Source organism: Halichoerus grypus, chromosome 15, assembly GCF_964656455.1.
Source record: "Halichoerus grypus chromosome 15, mHalGry1.hap1.1, whole genome shotgun sequence".
NCBI lineage: Eukaryota > Metazoa > Chordata > Mammalia > Carnivora > Phocidae > Halichoerus > Halichoerus grypus.
In genome coordinates, this window is record NC_135726.1 from 40,768,732 (window position 1) to 40,786,878 (window position 18,147).

The 18,147-nt window shown below is 36.5% G+C and overlaps 1 long non-coding RNA gene and 1 pseudogene across 1 annotated transcript in view; both read left to right on the top strand.

Annotated features, from left to right (window-relative positions):
- The window catches only part of LOC118521914 (uncharacterized), a 119,250-nt gene that overhangs the window by 35,321 nt on the left and 65,782 nt on the right, over nucleotides 1–18,147 (top strand). The window lies entirely within an intron of this gene.
- On the top strand, nucleotides 16,625–16,929 carry LOC118521924 (large ribosomal subunit protein eL39-like; annotated as a pseudogene).

Genomic DNA, 18,147 nt, shown 5'->3' on the forward strand with positions numbered 1-18,147 from the left:
ATCAGCCCATGACTTGTCTTTTTATTCTCTCAACAGTGTCTGTCATAGAGAAGTTTTCCATTTAAATCAAATCTGACATCAGTCTTTTCTTTCATGGGCCATGATTTTGATGCATCTAAAATTTCATTGCCAAACCTAAGGTCACTTAGATTTTCTCTTATGTTATCTTCTAAGAGTTTTATAGCTTTGTATTTTACATTTAGGTCTGTGATGCATTTTGAGTTAATTCTTGTGAAGGCATAAGGTCAGTGTCTAGATTGATTTTTTTTTTTTTTCTGCATGAGGATGTACAGTTGATCCAGGACACTTTGTTGAATACTCTTCTTTTTCCACGTGATTGTCTTTGCTCCTTTGTTAAAGATCATTTGACTATATTTGTATGGGTCTATTCCTGTTCCATGGATCCATCTATTCTTTTGCCAATACCACCTTATCTTGATTACTGTAGCTTTATAGTAATACTTGAAATTGGGTCATATCAGTCCTTGACTTTCTTCTTCAGTATAATGTTAACTATTCTGTGTCTTTTGCCTTTCCCTATAAGCTTTGGAAAGAGTTAGTTGATACCACAATATGACATGTTGGGATTTTGATTGGGATTTCACTGAATCTACAAATCAAGTTGAGAACAACTGATACCTTAACAATATTAAATCTTTGTATCCATAAGCATGGAATATCTTTACATCTATTCAGAACTTGTAATAATTATCTTTGTAATAATTATTTATTATCTTTTTAATGTGCCTGGGTCAGTAGTGATGGCCCCTCTTTCATTTCTGATGTTAGCAATTTTTATCTTCTCTCTTTTCTTCTTGGTAAACCTGGCTAGGGGGAGTTTCAATTTTATTGATATTTCAAAGAACCTATTTTTGGTTTCATTGATTTTCTCTATTTTTTCCCTAATTTCAATTTCACTTATTTATTTTTTGATTTGTATTGTTTCTTTTCTTCTGCTTACTATGGATTTAATTTGCTCTTCAGTTTCTAGTTTCCTGTGGTAGAGCTTAGATTATTGATTTTAGATCTTTCTTCTTTTCTAATATATGCATTCACTATTATAAATTTCCCTCTAATTACTGCTTTACTGCATCCCATAAATTTTAATAGATTGCATTTTTATTGTCTTTCAGTTCAAAATATTTAAAAATTTCTCTCGAGACTTCTTTGATCCACATATTATTTAAAAGTGTGTTTAATCTCCAAATATTTTGGGGTTTTCCAGCTCTCTGTTATTGATTTCTAGTGTAATTCCATTATCGCTAGAGAATATCCTTGGTATGATGTCTAGTTTTTCAAATTTGTTAAAGTATGTTTTATGACCTAGAATGTGTTCTATCTTAATGAATGTTCCATGTGTGCTTGAGAAGAATGTGTTGTTGGATTGAACTGCCATTGTTGGATTAAGTATTCTATAAAAGTCAATTAGATCCAGTTGATTGATGGTACTGTGTGTTTAACTATATCCTTACTGATTTTGTGCCTGCTGGATCTGTCAATTACCAGTAGAAGGATGTTAAAGGCTCCAACTATAATACTGGATTTGTCTATTTCTCCTTGTAGTTCTATTAGTTTTTGTCTCACATGTTTTGATGTTCTGTTGTTAGGGGCGTGCACATTAAGAATGGTTATGCCCTTTTGGAGAATTGAGCCCTTATTATTATGTAATGTCTCTCTTTATCCCTGATAATATACCTTGCTCTAAAGTCATCTTTGTCTGAAATTAATATAGCTGCTCCAAATTTCTTTTGATTAGTGTTAATATGGTATATTTTTCTTCATTATTTTACTTTTAATCTAACTGTGTCTTTATATTTAAAATGGATCTCTTATAGACAACATATAGTTGGGTCTTATTTTTTTTTAATCCACTGTGATAGACTCTGTCTTTTAATTGGCATATTATGCCATTCCCTTTTAAAATGATTATTGATAAAGTTGGATTACCATATTTGTAACTTTTCAAATTCATTGTCCTTATTCTTTCTTTTTCTTGTCTTCCACTCTTTTTTCCCTATCTTCTCCGGTGTTTGTTCAGCATTTTATATCATTCTATTTTTTCTCCTATCTTCAGCATAGTAGTTATATTTCTATTTAAATTTTTAAAGTGTTTACCCTATGGTTTGGAGTATGTTTTTACAACTAATGCAAGTCCACTGTCAAATAACACAATACTGCTTCATGTGTAGTGCCAAGTACCCTACAACAGAGTATTCCCAATTCCTTGTGACAATGCTGTCATTTGTTTCCCTTATCCCTAAACTATACTCACTGAATACATGGTTACTATTATTATTTTGAACAAGGCATTATCTACTGGATCAAGTAAGAATAACAAAAAGAAAATCTTTTATCTTCATTAATTTTTTTTCTAAATCTCTTCCTTCCTTCCTTTCTTTTTCTTTTTTTTTTAAGTATAGTTAACACACGACGTTACATGAGTTTCATGTGTATAACATAGTGACTCAACAACTCTGTAGGTTGTGTTGTGCTTGTGTGTAACACAAGTGTAACTGCTATCTCTTACCACACAACACTATTAAGTTACCATTGACTATGTTCCCTATGCTGTGCCTTTCATCCCTGTGACTTATTCTTTCCAGAACTGGAAGCCTGTGCCTCCCACTGGCCTTCACCCCTTCACATATTTTCCTTTATTAATGTAAACCTGAGTTTGTAACCTATATCATTTCCTTTTCTCTGAAGAACTTACTTTAACATTCCCTGCAGGGCAAGCCAGCTGGTGACAAATTCCCTCAATTTTTATTTTTCATAGAACGTCAATTGCTCCATCACTTTTGAAGGATAATTTCCCTGGATACAGAATCTAGGTTGATGATTATTTTCTTTTAACTCTTTATTTAACTTCACTCACATAGTGCTTGCATGGTTTCTGAAGAGAAGACTGATGTAACACTTATTCTTTTTTTTTCCCCCTCTGCATGTAAGCTGTTTTTGCCCTCTTGTTTTTTTCAAGATTTTCTCTTTGTCATTTGATTTTATGCAGTTTGAATATGATATGGCTTGGTGTAGTTTTTGGTCTTTATCCTACTCAGTATTCTCTGAGCTTCCTGGATCTGCAGTTTGGTTTATAACATTAACTTTGGAAAATACTCAGCCACTATTATTTCAGATATTTTATCGTTTTTCTCTCTCTTTTCCTTCTGGTATTCCCTTGACATTTGTGTTTTAACCTTTGTCATTGTCCTCCAGTTCTTGGAAATCCCATTCCATCTTTTAAATTCTTTTTTGTTTTTTCTCTTTTCAATTCAGTTTTGGAAGTTTCTATTGGTATATCTTCAAGTTCACTGTTTTTTCCTTGGTTTTATCTAGTCTACTGACTAAAAAAAAGCATTTTTCATATTACCCTGTTTTTTTTAAAATTTTTTTTATTGTCATGTTAATCCCCGTACATTACATCATTAGTTTTAGATGTAGTGTTCCATGATTCATTGTTTGTGCATAACACCCAGTGCTCCATGCAGAACATGCCCTCTTTAATACCCATCACCAGGCTAACCCATCCTCCCACCCCCCTTCCCTCTAGAACCCTCAGTTTGTTTTTCAGAGTCCATCGTCTCTCATGGTTCGTCTCCCTGTCCGATTCCCCCCCCTTCATTCTTCCCCTCCTGCTATCTTCTTCTTTTTTTTTTTCTTAACATATATTGCATTATTTGTTTCATAGGTACAGATCTGAGATTCAACAGTCTTGCACAATTCACAGCGCTTACCAGAGCACATACCCTCCCCAGTGTCTATCACCCAGTCAGCCCATCCCTCCCACCCCACCCCCCACTCCAGCAACCCTCAGTTTGTCATATTACCCTGTTTTTGTTTTCCAGCATTTCCTTTTGATTTTTTTAGTTTCCATCTCTCTGTTTACATTACTCATCTCTCCTTTCATGTTGTCCACTTTTTCCACTGGAGTCTTTAGCATATTAATCAGTTATTTTAAATTCCCTCACTGATAATTCCAAAATTTCTGCCAAATGTAAGTCTGGTTCTGATTCTTACTTTATCTCTTCAGACTGTTTCTGTTTGTTTGTTTAGAATGATTGTAATTTTTGGTTGAAGACTAGGTTTTGGATAAAAGGAACCATGGTAGCGTGGTTTTTTTATATGATTGCATATACTTTAATTGGCATATTATGCCATTCACTTTTAAAATGATTATTGATAAATAATCATTTATTTATGATTAATAAATATTAATAAATTAATATACTTTATATGATTGCAATTCTTTTAAATTTGATTTGTGACCCATGATATGGCCTATGCTGCTGATTGTTCCATGTAAACTTGCAAAGAATGTGCATTCTACTGTTGTGGTGGTAAATGTTATATAAATATTAATTAGATCCATTTGATTGATGGTATTCAGTTCTTCTGTCTTCATGACAATATTCTGTTTGTTGTATCTTTAAGAAAGATACATTGAACTATTCAAGGATAATTGTGAATTAGTCTATTTCCTCTTTCAGTTATGTCATTTTTTGCTTCATGTATATTAAGGCTATATAGTTAGATGCATATATATTTATGATTATTATGACTTCTTAGTGACTAGACCTTTCTACCATTTCTATCATCCTTCTTTATTTCTGATCGTTTTTCTTGCTCTGATTTTTTTTCCTTTTTCCTTTTTCATTTTGTCTGATGTTAATATAAGCATTCCAAGTTTCTTTTGCATAGTGTTTCCATGGTATACTGTTTTCTGTTATGTTACTTTAATCATACAATATCAGCATATTTACAGTGAGTTTCTGTTGATAACATTTAGTTGAGTCTTTAAAAATCCATCTGACAGTCTCTGTCTTCTAATTCATGTCTTTTTTGTTTGTTTCCTAAGTTTTTAAAGAGTGTGTGTGTAGCTTTAAGTATTATTTTTTACCGTGGTAAAATACAACAAATGTTTACAATTTTAACTATTTTTAAATGTGCAATTTAGTGGCATTGAGAATATTACAGTATTGTACAGCCTTCACCACTCTCGATTTTCAAAGCTTTTTCCTCATTCCCAAGCAGTAACTCTATACCCATTAAACGGTAACTTCCCATTTCTCCCTGCCCCAGCCCATGGTGATCACTATTGTACTTTTTGTCTCTATGAATTTGTCTATTATAAGTTTCTCATACAACTGAAATCATACAGTATTTGTTATTTTGAGTCTGGCTTATTTTACTTTGCATAATATATTTGAGGTTCAACCATGTTGTAGCATGTATCAGAATCCCATTTCTTTTTCAAGTTGAACAGTATTCCATTGCACGCATATAATACATTTTGTTTATTCATTCTTCTGTTGATATACATTTGAGTTGTTTCCCAATTTTGGCTATTATAAATAATGTTACTATGAAAGTTGGTGTGTAAATACTTGTTTGAGTCCCTGCTTTCAGTTTTCTTGGGGCATATACCTTGAAGTGGAATTGCTGGGTCAAATGATAATTCTGTGTTTAACTTTTTTTGAGAAAATGCCAAACTATTTTCCACCAAGGCTGCACCAATTTACATTCCCACCAACAATGCAGAAGGGTTCCAATTTCTCCACATCCTTGATGACACTTGTTATTTTCTTGATAATAGCCATCCTGATGAGTGTGAAGTTGTATCTCGTTGTGGTTTTGATTTGCATTCTCCCAATAACAAGTGATGCTGATCATCTTTTTGTCTCCAAGTTTTTATTTAAAATCCAGTTAGTTAACATAAAATAACATAATCTTAGTTTCAGGTGTAGAATTTAGTGATTCATCACTTACATATAACACCCAGTGCTTATCACAACAAGTGCACTCCTTAATACCCATCACCCATCTATCCCATCCCCCATCCACCTCCCCTCTGGTAATCCTCCGTTCTCAATAGTTAAGAGTCTGATTCTCGGTTTGCCTCTCTCTTTCTTTCCCCCCACCCCCATATGTTCATATGTTTTGTTTCTTAAATTCTACATATGAGTTCATGTGCTTATTGACCATTTATATATCTTCTTTGGGAAAAATATCTATTCAAGTCCTTTGCCCTTTTTTAAATTGAATTGTTTTTCTGTTGTTATGCTACAAGTCTTCATTATATATTCTGATTTTTACTCTTATCATATATATGATTTGAAAATATTTTCTTCCATTCTATGGATTGTCTTTTTAATCTCTTAATAATGTTCTTTGTTGGGGCACCTGGGTGCCTCAGTCAGTTAAATGTCTGCCTTAGGCTCAGGTCATGATCCCAGAGTCCTGGGATCAAGCTTTGCATCGGGCTCCCTGCTCAGTGGGGAATCTGCTTCTCCCTCTCCCTCTGCCATGCTTGTGCTCTCTTTCTCTCTCTCTAGCTCAAATAAATAAATAAAATCTTTAAAAAATAATGTTTTTAGTTTTTAATTTTGATGAAGCCCAAATGATCTATTTTTTGCCTATATATTTGGTATCATATCTAAGAAATTATTGCCAAATGCAATGCCATTTTTTTGGTAAAATTTACATAGTTTTAGCTCTTTTGTTTAGATGTTTGATTTATTTTATGTCAATGTTTATATGTGGCACAAGGTAAAGCCCCAAACTTAACTTTTTGGTACGTGCATATCCAGTTTTTCCAGGTCCATTTGTTGAAAAGACTGTCCTTTTTCCATTGAATGGTCTTTGTACCCTTGTCAAGAATGATTTTATCTTATAGGTAAGGGTTCATTTCTGTGCTCTCTATTCCATTCCATTGGTCTGTATGTCTGTCCTATGACAATAGCACACTGCATTGATTATTGTAGCTTTATAGTAAGTTTTGAAGTCAAAAGTGTGAGTCCTTGTTCTTTTTCAAGATTATTTTAGCTATTTGGCAACCCCCAAAATTTCAAAATAATTTTAAGGTGAGATTCCTATTCCTGCAAAAAACATTGTTAGGATTTTGAGAGGGATTGCATTGAATCTGTAGATATCCTTGGGTAGTACTATTATGGAGTATGTACTATGGACAAATCATGAACACAAGATATCTGTAGATTTATTTATGTTTTCTTTAATTTCTCTCAGAAATGTCTTGTTGTTTTCAAATATAAGTCTTTTGTCTCTTTGGTTAAATTTATTCCTAAGTATTTTGTTCTTTTTAATGCTATTGTAAATAGAAATGTTTTCTTAATTTCCCTTTTGGATTGTTATCCAAAAAGGATGTTATCCAAAAAGGTTGTATAGAAATTCTTATCCAAAAAGGTTGTATAGAATTGTTATTCAAAAAGATTGTATAGAAATACAACTGACTTGGGGGTTTGATTTTGTATCTTGCAACTTTGCTGGATTTATTTATTCATTTTACCAGATTTTCTTGTGGAATATTTAGGGTTTTCTTTATGTAAGATTATGTGATTTGTGAGCAAATAATTTTATTTCTTCATTTCCAATTTGAATGCCTTTTATTTATTTATTTTTTACTTAATTGTCCTGGTTAGGATTTACAGTGCATTGTTGAATAGAAATGGTAAAAGCTGGTATCTTTGTCTTGTTTCTGACCTTAGGCGGTAAAGTTTTCAGTCTTTCACAATTGAGTATGATGTTAGCTGATGATCTGACCTTTATTGTACTGAAGAAGTTTCCTTCCATTACTATTATGTTGAATGTTTTTATCATGAAAGGGTATTGCATTCTATCAAATGTTTTTTCTGCATCAATTGAGATGGTCATGTTTATTTTTCTTTTATTTTTCTATTACTGTTTTGTATTGCATTGATTAATTTGTGTATGTTGAACCATCTTTGCATTCCAGGAATAAATCACAGTCATGGTGTATAATTTTTTTACTACGATAGTAAATTCAATATACTAGTATTTTGTTGAAGAATTTTTGTATCATTATTCTTGATCTGTAGTTTCTTGCAGCATTTCTGTCTAGTTTTAGTATTGAAGTAATGCTGGCCTCATAGAATGAGATAGGAAGAGGTTCCTACTCTTCACTTTCTGGGAGAGTTTGAGAAGAACTGATGTTTCTCAATATTTTTCATTTTTCTCTCTCCCCTTTCCTGCCTTCTTTTGGATATTTGAAGATGCATTGTTATTTCCCTATTACTTATTTATTTATTTTCTTACATTTTAAAAATTGAAACAAAAAAATATATGACATAAAATTAACATACTGCTACAGTAGTCAAGAAGTGTGTTGTTGGCATAAGGACAAACATCCAGATGAATGGAATAACATTCCATTAACATTCCAATAACAGAAATAAACCCATATTTTTATGGCCAATTGGTTTTTGACAAGGATACCTAGATCATTTAGTGGGGAAAGAATGGTCTTTTGAACAAATGATGCTGGGACAGCTGGATTTTACATAGAATGAAATTGGACCTGTCCTTTGTGCCATAAATAAAAACTAATTTTGAGTGGATTAATGACCTAAATATAAGAACTAGAAAAACAAAACTATAAGAAGAAAACATAGCTGTAAATCTTCATGACCTTGGATTTGGTAATGGATTCTTAAACATGACACCAAAAACATGAGCAACCAAAGAAAAAAATAAATACATTGGGCTCCATCAAAGTTAAAAACTTTTGTGCATCCAAACATGTTGTAAGGAATAATTATGCTACTTCAGATGGTTTTTGTTTGTTTGTTTTGTTTTGTTTTTTTGATTTTTTTTTTTTTTTTTTTTTTTGATAATCAGCCAGTTGTAGACAGGCAGAACACCATGGAGAAGCACACAATAGTGAAAGAGATTTATTATACTGACAGGTCCTACAAGAGGGAGGGATGCATGGCATGCATTCAAGGGTCATATGAGAGGAGCTCCCAGGGAACAGGCTGAACCAAGCAAGTGGGGAATCAAGAGAGTGTGAGGGCCCATGGGCAGGTGCATTTTTGGAGGCAGGGTGGAGTACAAACACAAAAACTTGAGGGATTTCATTGGGGTGTTAGAATATCACTAAGTCAGTCAGGAAAGGGCAAGAAGAGGGACTTGTGGCAGGACCACGTTGGTGCACCTGAGCATGTGCTTACCATCTTTCTGTGGGGATATTGATGTAACAGAAAAATACAAAGTTTTAGAAGATACAATATAGAAATATTATGAAGGAATGAAAAATCAACTTACAGAAGGGGAAAATATTTTTAAAATAATATATCTTGGTCTTATAAGTATCTAGTATCCAGAATACATAATGAATTCATAGAACTCAATAACAAAAACCAAATGACACAATTAACTATTTATTTTTGACTCCATGTATTTTACAGGTCTGTTTAGTGATTGCTCTAAGGATTTCAATATACATACTTAAATTCTCGTTTACTTACAATCAACATTTTGTTAGTTGAAGTGTAACGTAGACTCTTTTACCTTCTCTCATTTTTTATGTTGTTTTTTTATTTTTATTTTTTTGAAGATTTTTATTCATTTCTTTGACAGGGAGAGACACAGCGAGAGAGGGAACACAAGCAGGGGGAGTGGGAGAGGGAGAAGCAGGCTTCCCACCAAGCAGGGAGCCCGATGCAGGGCTCGATCCCAGGACCCTGGGACCATGACCCGAGCCGAAGGCAGACGCTTAATGACTGAGCCACCCAGGCGCCCCATGTTGTTTTTTTTAATATGTATTACATTTACTTACATTAGAAATGCCACCAGACAATGTTATACATGCTGCTTTCAATTTTTATGTATATTATAAGGAACTTAAGAAGAGAAAAATAGTCTAGTATATTTATCCAACTATTTACCATTTCTATTACTCTTCCTTTATTTATGATGTTCCAGATTTCCCCTGGTATTATTTTCCTTCTTCTTGAAATACTTGCTTTTACATTTAGTGTGATTATAGTTCTCCTAGATTTACTTAATCTGAGGATGTCTTTATTTCACCTTTACTTTACTCCCAAAGAATTATTTCCACTGGATACAGAATTGTAGGTTAAGAGTCATCTTTTTCAGCCCCTTAAAAAGATTGTACCATTTCTTCTGGTCTCCATGGTTTTTGATGAGAATTCTGCAGCCATTCAAATAAATTTTTTTATAATATATATACAGGTGCTTTAAGTGTTGTTTCTGTGTTTTCACTTTCAAGTTAAATAGTTATGTATCTGGATATGGATTTCTTTGACTTTATCCTTTTGAGTGTCATAAGTTTCTTGAATCTGTAAGGCTATGCATTTTACCAAATTTGGGAAGTTTTCAGCCATTATTTCTTTATCTATCTATCATCTATCTATCATCTATCTATCTCTCTATCTATCTATTTATCTATCTATCTAATCTATCTATCTATCTATCTATCTATCTATCTATCTATCTATCATCTATCTATCTATCTATCATCTACCTATCATCTATCTCCTTCCTTCCTTCCTTCCTTCCTTCCTTCCTTCCTTCCTTCCTTCCCTTCCTTCCTTCCTTTCCGCCCTCCCTCCCTCCCTCCCTGTCTCTCTCTCTCTCCCTCCCTCCCTTTCTCCTTCTTTCTCTCCCTCCCTCCCTTCCTTTTTCTTTCTTTCTTTCTTTCTTTCTTTCTTTCATATACCAATTTCTTTTTCTTCTTGTGGGAATTTAATGATACAAATATCGGACCTTTGTTATTTTCCCACTGGTCCCTCAGTCTCTGTTCATTTTTCTCTCCGTCATTCAGACTGGATAATTTTTGTGGATCTACTTTCAAGTTCAGGGACTCTTTCCTATATCATCTCCTGGCTATTAAGCTAATATAATGAATTTTTAAAATGTTATTGTGTTTTTTAGTGGTAAATTAAAAAAATAAAGATTTTATTTTATTTATCTGGGGGAGAGAGAGAGAGAACACAGAGGAAGAGGGAGCGGGAGAAGCAGACTCCTTACTGAGCAGAGAGCCTGATTCAGAGCTCACCCCGGGATCATGACCTGGGCCAAAGGCAGATGCTTAACCAACTAAACTACCCAGGCGCCCCTAGGTGTAAATTTTTCATTTCATTCTTTTGTTTATCTTCTATTTTTAGTCTTCTATTTCTGAGACATTACAGCTTTCCATTTATTTAAAGAGTGTTTCCCCTTATTTCTTGGAACATAGTTATAATAGTTGCTTTACAGTCATTGTTTAAAGGGCCTCTGGGTGGCTCAGTCAGTTAAATGTCTGCCTTCGGCTCAGGTCATGATCCCAGAGTCCTAGGATCAAGCTCTGCGTGGGGCTCCTTGCACATGGGGGAGCCTGCTTCTCCCTCTCCCACTGCCTGCCACTCTCTCTCTCACTATTTCTCTCTCTCTCTCTTTGTCAAATAAATAAAATCTTAAAAAAATAAAGTCATTGTTTAAAAGTTCCATCTATGGAACACTATGCCATCTCAGGTTTGCTGTCTGTTGATTGTCTTTTCCCTTGAATAAAATAGAGATCTTTTTGATTCTTCATATGCCAGGTAATTTTGGAATGCATCTTGGGAATGCATTTTGAGTATTATTCTAGATGCTGGATCTTGTTTGAATCTTTTGAATAATGTTTACTTTTGTTTTGTTTTGTTATGTTTCAGAAATAAATCAAGCCAGTTTTCTTCAGGCTGAAGGCCCACAGTCTGTGGGTTCTGGTTCCAATTTAAATTCCATTTTTAAAGCTTTTATAGGACTACTCAGACCTGTTCTCCATGTGTCTCACCCAGTGTCCAGTCTGAAACCTAGGAGGTAATATATTTTGAACTGTAGTTCCCAAAGACTTTGGTATGTTGCTTAAGGTCAGATCCATCCATATTGCAGCTTGTGTGCAAGCCCAAGAGTTCATAGACAACTTTATAGAAACACCTTCTTGAGCATTTTCCTCTCTGCAAACTCCTAAACATTTTTCTGCTCCCAGGCACTTTCTTTCCTAGATATCTGACTAGTCTCCTTGTTCTACTGTTTTTTCCTGCAACTGCATTTACCTCTGGTGTCAAGTGGGAAGATGATAGAGTATGGAAAAAGAATGTGGATTATCCTCATGCTTTTGGGACCACAGCTCCTCTGGTCTTATGCATCTTATCAGACCCTGTTGTTGCTCTCTCAATGCAGGATTGCCTTGTGGCTGAACAGGAGAGATTGAGCAAACAAACAAAAACAAATAAACAAAAAAAATTAAACATTTTTCCTCACTGTTTCTGTAGGGTCTTTTTTATGCTTTTTTGATCATAAACATAAGACTTATCTTGGACTTTTCTTCTGACTGTGCCTGGTGTACAGATCCAGGTTTTGGACTGACTTTGAGTTCAGGGTGGAAAAACCAAAGCGGTGGAGGGAAACAAAGGAGACTTGTTGCTATTTTGGTGGCATTTTGATATCTGTTTCCCTTCTCTGATTTCCTGCTGCTATTTTCTTTTTGGAATCCTATGATAACTGCTCCATCTATTTTGTCTGGTTTTAATTATAGTCAGTGAGAGAGATAGGGTGGAGTATGCTTACCTTATGTCAACTAGACCTAGAACCCAACTAACTATACTTATTCCAATTTTGCAGTTGAGAAAACTGATTGTTCAAAAGGTAATTTTATTGTTTCCTTTCTCTTTAAAACCCAATAGTACTAAGTGACAGAACTAGAGTATTAACCTTACTCTATCTTATTTTAATGTCTTTTACCTACCTACCAACAGCCAGTTCAAGAAGTCTAGATCCAATCTGTAGGTGTGGGACAGAGATTAAAGTACAAATACAGTGAGCTGACTTAGCTCATTCCTAAATGAATTATGGTAGCAAGATCTCTCAATTGGAGGTCAGAAAATCTATAGTTTATTACTTATGTGGCCTAAATCCTTAACCAATACTGGTCCTATTGCAGATCTCATTTTTATAAATTTATTAAAAAATGTATCTTTAGAACTATCTCTAATGATTCTCCCTGTATTGACATTCTTTTATTCTATGGTTGCCAGAAGCTGTCTTCTAGAAATTCAGTAAAGGAAGAGACCTTAGGAGACTGGGTTATACAGGTATTAACTTGTGTAAGATGAATGGGACTCAAGTTCTGTCCTACCTAATGATTATGCAAGATTTATTAACATAGAGAAGGAGTAGGACTGTTAGACAACTCTTGTTTGTTTGGTTTCTAGCAGCCTTTTTTCCTTCTAGTTACATCAGTCTCACCCATCCCTCCCATACATTCAATTCTTATGTTTCCATGAGGTTGTACCATTCTCTCACATGAAATGGCATATTTCATCTTCTTTGTCACAGAGATTGGTGCAGGGATGGCTACATGACCTGAGCCTACCTAATCAGATCCTTTTATTCTGGAACAATTGGGAAAGAGAAGCTTTATTTCTTACATTTGTTAAGCTGGTAAATTGACAGCCTAGTATTTTTTTTTTTTTTACTCCCTTAACCCATTTAGCCTGCCCCACCCTCCCTTTGGTAACTACCAATCTGTTCTCTTTATCTATGAGCTTAGTTTGTTTTTTGTTTGTTTGTTTGTTTGTTTTTATGATTCCACGTATAAGTGAGATCATATGGTATTTGTCTTTCTGTGTCTGGTGTATTTCACTTAGCATAATGCCACATTGTTGCAAATGTCAAGATTTTGGTTTTTTTTTATAGCTGAATAGTATTCCATAGTGCATAGATATAGATTAGATATAAATACAGGTATAAAATCACTGCTCCATTTATTCTGTCTAGATTTTTAGTTGTAGTCTATAGTCTACATATACTTATATAGAGTCTATAGCCTTATATATACTTACATGTAGTCTATATTATCTATCTATATCTATACATAATGGAATACTATCTATAGTATATAGAATATATAATATATAGAATGATATCTATATCACATCCTCTTTATCCATTTATCCATCCGTCAATGGACACTTAGGTTGTTCTCATATCTTAGCTACTGTAAATGATGCTGCAAGATGCATATATCTTTTCAAATTGGTGTTTTCATTTTCTTCAACAGCCTAATATTCTTGATTGTCATCTTTCCTCTAATGAGGGAACAGCTTCTGAAGGGTAAAGCCAATGCAGAAAGACCTGGAGCTAAGGAGATGCAGAAGTCAACTACTTTTAGTTTTCATCTATGTATATCAGTAAGGTCTCTTTGAGCTTAAACCAGCATGAACTGAATTTCTTTCACCAGCCTAGATTGGTAGTCTAAGAGGAGTAGTATAGCAATGAGAAGAATCTGAGAATGACTCTGGTACTTTGGGGGACTGTAGAGGAGACACTGAGGCATACATAGCAGAAACAATGAGGAATGAAGCTATACAGATAGATTTTGGCCAGATCTTGGATTATTTGTCTTATCAGACCCAAAAATGTGTAAATTTTTCTGTAGACAAAGGAGAATGAGGAGCTATCTGAGCTGGGCTGAGGTAGCAACATATTTTCAAAGAATACCAGTTGATCTGGCATCAAATCGTATGTAGAGAATGAGCAGAGAGCCCCACAAAGTAGGGAATGAGTTAGTCCCTGGTTCTTCTGGCTCTGCTGTAACAATGCCCTATGTGACCAGATCTGTGCCAGGTGCTGGGACAATGACTTCTTCTCAGGTACCCTGCAAAACCCAGCATTTCTATTTAGAACATGTGGAGCTCCAGGACCCAACATTTAGTCCCCTGGGAGCCTCACCTTACTAACTGTGGCAACCTTGGGACAGGTCGTTTAGCTTCTTTGTCTCAGTTTCCTCAGAAATCTCAAGGTTTCTTTTTTTGCTATTCTTTTCTTTTTCTTTTTTAAAAATTGAAAAAATAGTAATAATGCACACCTTATTTAGCTGACATGATTCTTTGAATATTAAATGAAATGCTCTCAGTGAAAGTACTTTGAGACTATGGTGAATTAAGCCTGTTCAAGGTCAGTTACTTAAAAGATTCTTAAGGTGCTTCTGCTCCCATTCCCTGAGCCTTGCCACACTGTGGACTTTGGTCTCCAAGTGCTTCATGGGAAAATAAAGCCTCCTGCTACCAAAGAACCCTGCTCCTGCTGTGGGTCACTTTGAAGAGGAAGGCGGCTTCCATTCCTCTAAATCCAGGATTAGGCAATAGGAGATCGTAAATTGGTCATGGCTGCCCTATGAGATAGTGAGCTCTCCATCTCAAGAAAGACTCAAGCATTTAAATAAATACCTGTAATAGGAGTTATAGATAGTTATGTTTCCTCCTGCAGCTTAGGACCTGCCCTATTTTGGATGATATGGTCAAGTCTACCCAGTCCTGAATCCTCGAGAATGTGTATTACCATAAGTGATCTGTGCAATACCCTTCCATTAAAGAATTAAAAGTATGTGGCTTCATGACAGGTTTGTTGTTGTTATTTAGTACTTTTTTGGTTTTTCAAAAGCCCAGCTCTCCTCCTCCCCCTCATCACTCCCATCCCCAGCCTTGTGGTTCACAAAATTTAAACACATTGTCCTGCATAAGGAATAATGAAGAAATTGACAAGAAAAGATTCGTGCCACTTGCTAATCAGTTTAATAATGGAGGATATCTCCGCCACATTATCGGGAGACAAATTAAAAGGGCAAATAGAGCTCCCAGAAATCATCTGTTTGTGTTAACAAAGTGAATATTAATGAAAAACAAAATTGAGTTCCTCTTGTGTCTGATTTTCATCAAATTGTACAGGTATTAAAAAATAGCTATAGAAATCCTATCCATTAGTACTTAATTCAAAATAACTTTGGCCTCTGCTCTATTCCTGACTATTACCTCTCTCCTGGGCAGGAAAGCCAGTCACCTTGCTGGGCCCACTGTGCCAGGAGAATCGATCATGGAACTAATTCAGTTCTCTTTATGGACCAAATATCTAGACAGTGGAAATAGCCATTAAATTAATGATACATTTGGATGTGAGGAGGGGCAAGAGGGGCATTAGGGAGTGTTTGGCTTTCTTCCTCTGGTAGCTAGGTTCAAGTTGCCCGGGTGACCAATGGCTGAGGTCCGTAGATCTCAAGTGCCTTCCAGAGAACAGAGGGGCAACAGGGTGCATTGCCCGGGGAAGGAGTCATGTTCAGCGGCTCAGTGCACATCCTCTGGGCACCTCTCTGCCTCAGCTGTGCCATGAATGGCTCATCAGGGGAGCTGTTCAGGATGAGAGCGGTCTGAGATGCCCAGATGCAGCCAGATGTGAACAGAATGTTCTGGGAGCCTCTCCATAACTCAGGGAAGACTACTATTAACGCTATCCTTTGGGAGTGAAGGGAAGGCTAATGGCTAGTCCCATTATTAGATTATTAGGATGGAGTTGAGATTTATGGGGCAGGGCCCAGAGGGAGTAATAGCTTGCAGTTAGGAGGAGACGAAGGCCCCCTTGGTCTGTGTAGGCCCCCTAGCTAGCTCCAGGACATTTTTGGTCTCTACAGGGAGAGGGCAAAACGCTGAGAGAAGGAAGAGAAAATATGGGCTCAGGCAAGACACCTGGGAAGACCCCAAAGACAAACATGTCCAGATCCCCCACAAGCGCTGAGGGCTAGCTTTTTTTTCCACAAGGGACCTCTGTAATCCAGATGTCCTCAAGTGTCACCAGGCTTTGGGTAAACATGGAGGCTGCTAATGTCACAATGAGAACACTCATCTGTCGTTGTGCCCCACCCAACCTCTAGATTTCAGCCCCCTGCCGATCTTTCCACGGCCCTCCACGTGTCTCTGGCATCCCCAGGGGCTGCTTGTACTCACATACGAGCCACCATCCTGCTCTGTGTGGCTGACTGTTTCTCGCCACGTCTTCTCATAAGACTTTCAGAATCAAGTGATTCCTGGCCAAGAAACAAAAGCAGAATCGTCCCATTCCCCAGTGGATTTGGATGAAAACGTAATAAAATCAGGTACAACTCCAGAAGGAGGCACTGGAGAAGAACCAAGCTGGGTCTATACGGCATCACACATCATGAGATGACACACCTAATTGGTACCACATATTTAATTAAGCTGCCTGAAGATGACGTGTTCTATCCTATCACTCTGTAAACATCCTTCCTACTTGGCCATAGACAGGAAATGGAAATGATTTTTCTCTGTTACTATGCCTCTGCACCAGTAGGTTGGTTCGGTAATAAATGTGAAAACTTTTGGCTCTAAAAAAAAAAAAAATGTGTGCTTGGCCTTGTCCCTCTCCCATTGTACCTTTGTTGGGTCCAGCCATGTCCACTGGACACTTATCCTCTGGAGCCAGCTTCTATCAGGTGTCATATCAGACACGGCCAGGGCCTGGGAGGAGCTGGCTTCAGCTCCTGGAGTGTGGTCAGGGTACCAGTGTATGGCTCCCATGCTGGGGCCAGGCTCTGTGATGTTCCTTGCTGTACCCCATGACCTGAGGGGATAGCATCAGCAAACATTACTTCGTCTAAGAAGAGGTGTCCCTAGAGCTCCTAAGATTGTAGAATGCCAGCATCATGCTGTGGTGTGTGCAGAAGTGACAGAGACTCCTGATCTTGGGACTCAGTTTGAGTGCCTGGGGCTGGGACCAAACCCAGTTCTTGGTCCCTCCTACCTGTTCCAAAGTGCCTGGGCCACATGGATTGGCTGCTCTAGGTTGCTCTAGGCTCCTCACTCTCTGCAGACCAGTTTCCTGGGCTGACTCATGGCTTCTCTGTTTTGTCTGTTATATAGGACTTGTGAGTTCATCCTGCATGAGGCTTGAGTCTCCACTTTCACTAACTTCTCCCTCAGCACCCCACGACATATACTCTGTCTTTCAATAGCAAAGGATAGTTAAGAATGTTTTCAGCTGCAAGAAAAAAAACCCAACAAAGAGCGTGGAAACACAAGGAGCTTTTTTTTTTTTTTTTTAAGATTTTTATTTATTTAACAGAGAGAGAGAGAGCACAAGTAGGCAGAGCGGCAGACAGAGGGAGAGGGAGAAGCAGGCTCTCCGCCGAGCAGGGAGCCCAATGCGGGGCTTGATCCCAGTACCCTGGGATCATGACCTGAGCCAAAGGCAGCCGCTTAACCGACTGAGCCACCCAGGCGCCCCCACAAGGAGCTTATTTAGTCACACAGCAATTATTCTAGATACAGATACTTCCATGTATCAGCAATGCCATCTGCACCGTTTTTCTACCCCATTCTCCTTAGCATGTTGGTTTGTGTTCTCATGCTTACTGCCTCATGCTTGCAAGATGGCTGCTAAGCCTTCAGGTGTTGTATCTACATTTAAAGCAGAAAGAAAGAAAGAAAGAAAGAAAGAAAGAAAGAAAGAAAGAAAGAGAAAAGAAGGAAGGAAGAAAGAAAGAGAGAAAGAAGGAAAGAGAAA